Raw genomic sequence first — 6,000 nt, forward strand, 5'->3', positions numbered from 1 at the left:
TTTGAACCGGCAACCTCAGCATTTCCAGATCGATGCTTTATCCACTGTGCCACCACAGGTCAGGCAAGAAATGTTTACTTTTTAACAGACATTTAATACCTGTCATTATCATGTTCCCATGATATGGTATACACATTACCATATGGTAATAATGGCAAAAACTCTTTTAAGGATTCTCAATGTATTGTGGAGGATCATCTATGTCAATTTGCAGGATTTATACTTATTCTACAAGGCAAGAAGAAACCAGGAAATTTTAGGGCAACAGAGCAATATGTCCAGAATTGGGAAATAGAACATGAATCTGGAGAAAAAGAAACAGTCCAGAAATAAGTTGGAATGTTATTATAGTGTGACACTCAAAAAGAAAATCAAAAAGGACTCTGCCCAGAGGAAAAAAGAAAGAAAAAAAAAAGCAAAGGATGTGAGAGATCTAGGATCAGCAATAGAACTCTACTACATAGAGGGAACAAGGCAAATAGGAGTCAAAAAGGAATACAAGAACATAGGCTAGGTGAGTAAATAAATGATGGTCAAGTCAGAGAGAGAAAAGATAAATTAAGGTTTCCTCCAAATGCATTTGAACATCATTTTCCTGTATTTCTTTGACTTTGCACCAGAAATCGTAAAAAAAAAAATGTTGCTACTTTAACAAATCACAGAGATGAGTACATATATCCACTTTCTCCAAGAGTTTGTCAATTCTTTCTGATAAATCTGTCCGTTTACTATTCTTGCACTGTCTCACTCTCAGCAGATGGTGAGTTAATCACTAACCCAATAATTATAAGTGTTCTCTCCTAAGATAATATTCATATTGAAGGACTCTTGAAAGAAAAGCTTTCTAATCCCCTGAAAATAAAACTTTAACAGTGGAGTGACAACTGCCCCAAAGCATCTTCCCCAAATGCCCAGGGAGCAGCCATATAGGACTCTGTTACTTAGAAATCTGTGGCAATAATTATATTCTATTTGGATAGTAAAGTAAAGACAAATGAAGCAACAAAATTCACTTAAAAAGCAATGCATGTACAAGTGGAAAAGATAACACGTTATCAGAACAGATCCACACTTACATGCCATACCAGCATGATAGCAGCCAGGTGAGCCTAATCAGGAGTGGCTTCTTCAGTGAAGGTTCTCAGTGATTGATGCTGAGAAAACATATTTAACTCAACTGTTTCAACATGATTCTTTAATTCTAAGAGTCAGAGCCACTCATCCTGCTTAATTATACTAAGGAATGTACTTATTGCATATTCGGAAGTTGATAAGAGAATAGATCTTAAAAGTTCTCATCACAAGAAAAAAATTATAAGTATATATAGTGACAAAAATATGTTAACTAGACATATTGTGGTGATTATTTTGCAATATATATATATACAAATATCAAATCATGCTGTGCACCTAAAACTAATATAATGTTATATATCAATTAAACCTCAATAAAAACTAATAATAAAAATTGAAAAATAAATTTAAACATTTTTAAAGGAATATACTTAAATCTTGGATAAACAAAACAAATCAACTAATATATTTTTATTGTTTTATTTTTTTGTTTTGTTTTGTTTTATAAAAGGTACATTCTAGCTAGCCTATAGGGCCTAAAAACCTCTCCAAATGCAGTTTATGTTTTATGCTGAGAAAAAGAATGGAAAAATGACCTAACCTTGAAGCATTATTACAGAAGACTGTAGCTACAAAATGTAATTAAAAAAAAAATAAGCCCTTTCAATTCCTGGCCAGGGCACACAGGAGAAGCACCCATCTGCTTCTCCACCCTTCCCCCTCTCCTTTTTCTTTATCTCTCTCTTCCCCTCCCGCAGCCAAGTCTTCATTGCAGCAAAGTTGGCCCAGGCACTGAGGATGGCTCCATGGCTTCCGCCTCAGGCACTAGAATGGCTCCCATTGCAGTGAAGAAATGCCCCACATGAGCCAAGCATTGTCCCTGGTGGGCATGATGGGTGGATCCCGGTTAGGCGCATGCAGGAGGCTGTCTGCCTGCTCCCCACTTCTCACTTCAGAATAATACAAAAAAAAAAAAAAAAAAAAGGAAAAAAATTAGCCCTGATGGGGTACTCAGTGAGTAACCAACAAATGCATAAATAAGTGTAAGGAGAAATCCATATGTCTCTTGCTCAAAACAAACAAACAAACAAAAAAAAAACACTTGTAGGCTTTGTTATTCAAAATATATTTAATAAACTTGCACTGTACCAAGGTATTGTTGTGGTTCTTGATTTACATCAATGAGCAAAGCAGGCCAACATTTGCCCTCATGAAACTTACATTCTGTAGCTGGGGGAAGACAGACAACCCACAATGAACATGAAAACAAGTAAAGCATATATAGGTTCCCCCACTATCTAAAAGTAGCATATTTACATAATACCTTTCAGAAGCCAAAATGGCATCAGGCAAAGAAACGATTACCACTAATTTACATGGAAAAATCTGGGGGCATTTCAACCCAAAATTCAACACACACACTATGTCTTTATTCAGTGGTGAGATTCAAATAATTTAACAACTGGTTCTCTGTCCTAATGAACTTTATAAGTATAAAAAAAGATATAGTGAAAGGTAGTTCATTATTTCATGCACTTAAAACTTAAATACGAACAATAAAAGAGGTACACAAAACTAGATTATAAGAGTTTAAAAGTAGTAATGAAAAAATATTAAATAATACCTGACAAAAAAAATAAAACTGTTATTTAAGATATTTCCATATTGCTTCTTGTTTGACGTCCTCACTTGCAATTTTTTTCACCTATGGACAAATGAACATTACTATGAGCACTTAGAATACACTGTTGCACAGATAAACATTAAAAAAGAGTAAAGATATAAATTTGTGGTTTCCACATTGGGCAGCTGCCCAGGCGCCCACCTTAGGAGAACCCTGATTATAAGTGCCACTTTAACACGTTCACGGAACTCAACAAAAAATCAGGTATCAGGTCTGCCGAACTGGTGCAAACTGGCTGAATCCCACCACTGTCTTTATTTCATCACCATGATAAAAATGCTTAATTACATTCAGTTTTACTTCTTGGACTTTTCTGATACCTTAGAACACACATTGCTAACGGAGGCACAGAATAAATCAAGATAAAGCGCAGGGGCTCACAGACAGTTCAAAGCCATGACAGCTTGATGCTGAGATGCTAAGTGTAGTTCCCGAGGCTCAGGGTGTGCACTGCCATCGTGATTGTTGATGCAAAGAATCACACCAAACGTTATTTCGCTTTTCACCTTCTTTTCATAAAAGCAGAAGTCCTCTTCAGATTTTTTTGTTAGTGAAAACCAATAAATACTAGCATCGGTCTTTCATAAAAGTGGAGTGACATTAACTCAAACTTTCACACAGCAGGGATACCTGTAGCATGTAGATGACCTGCACTGTGAAAAAAAGGAAAGAGGGAAGGAGCTTAGGGTGAGAAGGTGGCAAAAGGTGAGGGATTTTTAAAGACAGATCCAAAACCACTGAGAATGCCAACACATGATTTCCTCCGGTAAATCATGTGAACATATGTTCCTTGTGTTCCAGGTTCAAATTTTGTCCTGTCCAGCTAGACTTCTTTCTCTTCTGCACAATCTCAAAATGTTTCTTTCTCTGGGGTTTTAAGACAGAAGATGTATGTTCTTCAAACTCATGCAAATGTAAATATTCTGAGCATTCTGCCTTTCTTCAGTTGAATTGAAAGATTTTGTAAATGATTTTGGAATAATCTCCCCAAATTAAGTAATTTTTTATGCAGCAAATTTTGACAATCTTCTGTTCCCTGAATCATTACTGTCTAAACTAATCTGACTTTACACCACCCTATAAGTGCCCCAAATTATAATTTTAAAATATTATGCACGTATTGTTATTCTAATATATTATGACATTTTAAAATATACATGAACTGTAAATTAAAGGACAATGAAGTTTTAAAAATAGAATTAGAAATGCTGATATTTTCTTCTCAAAGGGTTGAAGGCACTCACGTTTAAGGCCCATGAATTAATGGATTCTGTATGCACACATAATTATTCTACAGTTGTTACTATCATAAAATATTTTATATACAATTTAAGTCAAAGCTCTCAGAATGTCACAACGGACAGGGAATAAAATTATATTTGGATATCTCACTTCACATACATATATAAAATTTGGTAATCTCAATTAAATAACCACATTAGTTCCTTTATTTCATCAGTTCATCTACTGCTAAAAAAATAATGCAAATTTTACAGTAGATTTCTTCAAGGGTTTAAATCTCAGGGCATGCAAGAAGCAAAGTAATGGCATTCAAGAATAAACAAAATATATTATAGCTTTCATTATATATACATATCCATTTGTATAGAGAATTAATGAAGAAATACAAAAGACTTCAAATTGGATGAAACAATAAAACTATGCACTCAGAGATAGATGTGCAAACACTATGGTACATTTAAGTCCTCACCATCATAGATAGGTTCTTGGAACTATGGTGAAATGACATATGATGAAACCAATTATACCAAAGACTGATTGATATAAACAAACAAGGCGTATATCCCTTGTCAATATTATAATGAAAAGACAATGAAGGAAATATTGTTGGAGGACCTGCTGTACTTCCTCTGCTTCCCATGGCTTCCAGAGAAAGAGGGCACCACACATTCCTGGTATGAAGTCTTTCCTCCACAACTTCCTCCTGTTAAATGTCTCCCGTAGGTACAGAACAGACCTGGACTTCAGTCCAGACAAGATGGTATAGATCTGTTTGTGCCTACTCCTTATCCTGGAAATAACAAGAGGCCACTAAGAGAGATTTCTGTTACTTGGTAAGAAGAAGATGAGCTAGTTTGGGGCTGGAGAAGGAACACAGCCATATACAATAGAGGAAGGTGATACAGGCCCAGCATTTCCTGACCTCCAACCTATTATCAGAAGGCAATCTGGATAGAGCTATTCCTTCCTGGACAGACCCTGAATGAATAGCATGTAAGCTGGACTGAATCAGTAAGGGGGATGAATGAAGAGAAGTACTCTCCTGGCATAAACTCAAAGCAGTCACATAGCATGAGCAAGAGACACCACACAAGCAACCTGGGTGTGGAAGCCTCATTGTCTCCATGGGTCTGTGACTCCACTCTGAAGGCTACCTATAAGGGGGTCACACCACAACAAACAGCTCAGCCAGGAAACACTCTCTGGCCCTTTCCAGGGGAAGGAAGAAGCTGTCAGAACAAGTGCCTGACCAAGGAAGCCTCCTCAAACCTGAAACTCCTTTCCATACTGGGGACAGAAGAGTGGTTGGGTAGAAACAGCAGAGGGATGCAAACACACAGGCAGCAGGGCATGGAATGACTCTTTGTATCCAAGAACGTAAAACTTTCCTCTTCTGCCCAGGGACACTGGGGCAGCTGGGGACACTGGGACAGGATCATGCCACAAGTTCTGACTCAAAAAGCCTCATTTTTCCTAAAGGCCAAGGCTGCCCTCTAGCACCTAGAGATACCCAAAGATTTGGCCCGACAAAACCCCTTCTCTGTCTCAGGCAGCACCAGCATCAGTGGAAGCCCAGTGGCATCAGGTGAGTCAAACAGACTTACCTGGTTGAACATTAAACTATCAGTGGAACCAAAGCCCACAAACTAAGTCAGGAACTATATGCTAAATCTAAAGAGTGCGGCTTTCTGCTAAAACAAGATTTAAATAGGATCCTAGAGTCTTTGAACATAAGACAAAATGTCTAAGCAATAACTGAAAATGAATGTTATACCAAGAACCAAGAAAATGAAAAGACAACCAACCAATGGCAGCACTGAAATTAATCAGATGTAATTCTCTGACAAAGGTTTTAAAAAGTAGCCATCATAAAAACACTTCAAGATAAATTACAAATTCTCTTGCGTAATTTAGAACTCTATAAATTAAACAACACATTTCTAAATAACCTATGGCTCAAAAAGAAAATTTCAATGTAATTTTTTTTATTTATTCATTTT

The sequence above is a fragment of the Saccopteryx bilineata genome, chromosome 3, assembly GCF_036850765.1.
Source record: "Saccopteryx bilineata isolate mSacBil1 chromosome 3, mSacBil1_pri_phased_curated, whole genome shotgun sequence".
NCBI lineage: Eukaryota > Metazoa > Chordata > Mammalia > Chiroptera > Emballonuridae > Saccopteryx > Saccopteryx bilineata.